Source organism: Cibotium barometz, chromosome 45, assembly GCF_041138505.1.
Source record: "Cibotium barometz isolate CiBa-2024 chromosome 45, ASM4113850v1, whole genome shotgun sequence".
Taxonomy (NCBI): domain Eukaryota; kingdom Viridiplantae; phylum Streptophyta; class Polypodiopsida; order Cyatheales; family Cibotiaceae; genus Cibotium; species Cibotium barometz.
This window is the reverse complement of record NC_141090.1, coordinates 22,868,479-22,872,811: the sequence shown is the minus strand read 5'-3', so window position 1 is coordinate 22,872,811 and position 4,333 is coordinate 22,868,479. Positions and strand designations below refer to the sequence as shown.

At 43.8% G+C, this 4,333-nt stretch overlaps 1 non-coding gene across 1 annotated transcript; it reads right to left on the bottom strand.

Annotated features, from left to right (window-relative positions):
• Positions 1-3,662: 3,662 nt before the first annotated feature.
• LOC147612531 (small nucleolar RNA U3) lies at positions 3,663-3,887 on the bottom strand. Its single transcript, XR_015263578.1, has one exon. It is a non-coding gene; the product is annotated as a small nucleolar RNA U3 (small nucleolar RNA).
• Positions 3,888-4,333: the final 446 nt, after the last annotated feature.

Here is a 4,333-nt window from a genome sequence, read left to right as displayed (position 1 = left end):
AAACAGGGTGTACAAAGTGATCTACAGGTTTTGAGAAGATCACAAACGATTAGGTATCTAGTGGAGAGATTGACATATAATGGGTATGCAATGCATTATGCATACATGACATCAATGATAAAGCATGTGGAACCATCATGTTTTGGAGAATCTATTGGAAAGCATGTATGGGAAAAAGCAATGGACAAAGAAATGGATACCTTAGTATACAATGATACATGGGACTCGATTGCATTACCAAGTGGAAATAATGTCATTAGTTGCAAAAGGGTGTATAAAGTGAGATGTAAGGCAAATGGATTAATAGAAAGGCATAAAGCAAGGCTGGTCACACAAAGGGATATGCATAGACACATGGCTTGGATTATGATACCGTGTGGCTAAGATGGGAACAATGAAATCTGTGATTGCATTGGTTGTGTCAAATGGTTGGAAAATGTGTTAAATGGATGTAAAGAATGCATTTCTAAATGGTGAATTGCAAGAATAAGTGTTCATGAAGCAGCCAGAAGGCTATGTGCATCCCAAATACCCTACACATGTATGTAAGTTGAAGAAGGTCTTGTACGGATTGAAGCAAGCACCACGTGCTTGGATAGACAAGATAAGCAGGTATCTCATTAGCATTGGTGTTCATGTGGGAACTTTAGATTCATCACTATATGCAAAGAAGACAACACAAGGTATTGTGGTGATTGTCATCTATATAGATGACTTGATCGTGTAGGTGATTCAAGAAAGGATATTGCTGATGTGAAAGCTTCATTATGTGGTGAATTTGATATGAGATACTTGGGAGAATTGAGATACTTTCTTGGCATTGCAGTGGTAAAAAAAAAGGCATTTGGTTAGTTCGAAGACAATATGCAATGAACATGCTGGCAAAGTATGGAGTGAGAGGTTGTAAGCTAATAAGCACCGTCCTGCTTTGGCACCAAATAGGAGTGTCGATAAAAGAAAACCTTTTCCTTAAGAAGTTCTGCACTTGTTTTACACAAGAAAGCATTGCCTGACCAATGTCTGCATGCAATGCTTGAAATGTTCCGGTGTAAGGCTTTCCAATGGCTGCTCCTCTACCATGTTTGAAGGAAAAATATCTGCAAACAAGAAATAAGTTGACTTAGATTGAAACATCTCTGTCAAAAAATCTCACATGCCCCTTTCTACCTACTACGATACTTACAATTGTCTGGAAATCAAGTTTGTTGGTGAAGATGGATATCTCGTGCTGTGTAAACATGTTGTACCGTGGCCACTAGTTTTCCATTGCTTGCCTTATTGAAGCCTTGTAAACAACCTTTCCAATGGTGCTCTAGTACATTTTCGCCGTCGAACTCGGTGAGGCCCGATTGCAGCACAACAGGCTGTAGATAAACCCAAGCGCTCTTACGAAATGCCTCTCCCACCAAAGCACCATCATCGTCCTTCTTGTTGTGCAAGGATATCTCCTCAATCTCGTTTTTTGGTCTTCTTGGTGCGGCCATATCTTCTTGGAAGGTGGAGTAGAAAGGTTATGTTTAGAGTAAAAAGGAAAGAGATGTGCAGACTAGGGTTTTACGGGAGCCTTGAAGATGAAAGAGATGGAGCTCCGAGAAGGGAGGGAGATTAAGATGGAGGAGAAAGATTAGGGTTTCGGGCTTTGATGGTTTCATTAGGGTTGGGCAAATGAGATAGCGATGGAAGAGAAAGAGAGGAAGAGTTTAATTTGGACGTTCAAGAGGGAAAGCGGACTTGAAAATGAAATTTTTGATTACAATGAAATTTGAGATGGGTTTTTGGGGGGAAATGTGAGTTTTGGGGGGATCTCGAAAATTTGAAGGATTTTTTGAGCCACGAAAAATGGTGGGACCGTACCTACCCTAAACCCCCTACCTTTTTAAAGGGACAAGTGTAATTATTAGTACTGAAAGCCTAGTCCCCCTCCCTATAGCCTAGTCTCCCTCCCTATATTCACAAAGGAGACCAGATGTGCACAATCCTCTATTCCTATTGGTCCGTTGCTAATTACTTTCATTAGTAAAAGGCCCAAAATATGTTCAAATGCCCCCTAATGACCGGAAATATTAACAGCACGGAGGGAGGGAGGCAAGATGGGAGATGAGGTGAGAGAGAGAGAGAGAGAGAGAGAGAGAGAGAGAGAGAGAGAGAGAGAGAGAGAGAGAAGATGATGTGACCGAGGGGAGAGAGAAAGATGAGACGAGAGAGGGAGAGAGAGAGAGAGAGGATGGAGAGAGATAGAGAGAGAGGGTAGAGAAAGAGATGGGAGGAGAGAGATTAAAAGTGATTCGGATGAGAACTCAGAGGTCACCTCCCTCAAACGCCACTCTTCCCAAGCGGAAAAGAAACCCATAAACTATGAAAACTCAGAGGTCATCTCCCTGAAACCCACTCTTTCCAAGCAGAAAAAAAACCCATAAACTATGAAAACCTTCTAATGGAACTCAAGGATTACCCCAACCCCTTGTTGGAGAAAGTGAGGATGAAACAAGCCAAGGAGCTTGTAAAAGGAAGGTACGTGACACTAAACTAGAGCTAGTGCTAGAGCAGGTGGTTCAATACAAAGCACTAATCCCACTTGAGGATATCTTCCTAGACCCTATCCCAAAGCCAATCATAGAACTAGTAAAGGGATCTTAGAGATTTCCCAAGGTGTCAGACAGAGCCATAACCATTCTCAAGAGGTCATAGATAGAACAAGTTTCGAAGCCCTCTACCTCTAGAACCAATCCAAGCAAGCCCCACATTGCTAGATACATTGAGGGAGGACTTAGTGGAAGGTGAAAAATGGCCTTCCATGGCTCACCATAGCCAATGCAACATTTTCTCTGAGGCGATCGGTGGAATGAGGACTTTATCTCATCCCCATCACACAGGCACCACCTCCTAGGGAAGGAACAGTGTATGTCCCTTACGCATTTAGCCAGCTCCTTTTGAGGAACATGACCAATTCCATTGGCATCTTGCAAGATGCAAAAATCAAGACTTTTGGACTAGGCTTCCACTACACATTTTATGGTGTAGACTTTTAGAGAGGAGATGGTCATACACAATGATCCTCAAAAGGCCTTACATGAGGGAAGCAAGGTTGGTTCATTATTGGGAGACCAATCGCATTTATATACACAAAGAAAACCAACCCTTGAAGATAACCTGTGTGGACAGGGCAGAATTATCCCATGGGTTGAGGCCGCCTCGCAATGATGAGTGTGATACAACATGTCTAAACGTTGCAACAACAGGGTAAAGATGAGAACCAGAACTATGAGCCTTTCCCACACCCGAAGACTCTGAGGATTAGGTCCATTTCTTGGTCACCAATATTTTCTTGGAATTAGTTATGCATATTTTGTATTTACTAATATATGTACTTAACACATGGAGATAGGGAGGACTCCTCCCATGGGTTGAGGAGGCCACCTCGCCAATGATGAGTGTGATACAATTGTCTGAACCGCTTTGGTCAACATGTCTAAATGAGCTTAGGAGGTTGAGGTATAAGAAAGGGGATTTATGTAGTGCAATAGTGTCTATAAATGTGTTTGGGAGGAGTGAAGGAGCTTAGTGGTGGTGGTGAGACACACGACGGGGAAGAAGCGAAGCAGTTGTTGTTGGGCTTTGCAAAATATATATATATATATGCCAAAAATGGCGGGTGGGGAAAACACCCGTCAGATCGCTCAGCAGCCTTCACCACCGGCGGAATGAGCACGGCGGGACGGTCATCAAGGCGCAGGGCGGAGGGCGGGGACACCCAGCAGCCCTGGCAAGTTATTCACGCTCTGGCGGCTGAGCCTCCTTTCGTCTTCCGGGCTGTGCGACTTGTCAGAGCAGGAATGCTCAGGCAAGATGTACGGACTATAGAACAGATCCTGTTCAAGTATAGTCGTGCTATATGAGCAGTCCCCCGTCGAGCCCATAAAGGTAACGCTTAAGCTGGCAATCTTGCTATGTGGGTTTTTCACCCCTCTATCTCCGCACCTTATGATGATTAAATTGCGTGTCATAGGCTAGGGCTTCAAATACAACCAATTTCCTCGCGCACCACACCTCCTCCTCCTCCTCTCATATGCAACATTAATGGCGAGCTCGAGCATATCATGACATTGCTATCACTGATGACTGCGTGTGGTGGTGAGATCAAATCACGATGTGTTATAATCTATGTACCATGCTATCGACCATAATATTCTACGGCCTCCATGTGAGCCCTTAGACCCCTTTCAAAGCCTTATGCTTCCCAACATCTACACAATCATCGTTCTAGGTATAGCATGGATCCATGGAGCGTTCGCGCACGACCGTAGTGGGAGGCCCTTCACCGTTTTGTACATGG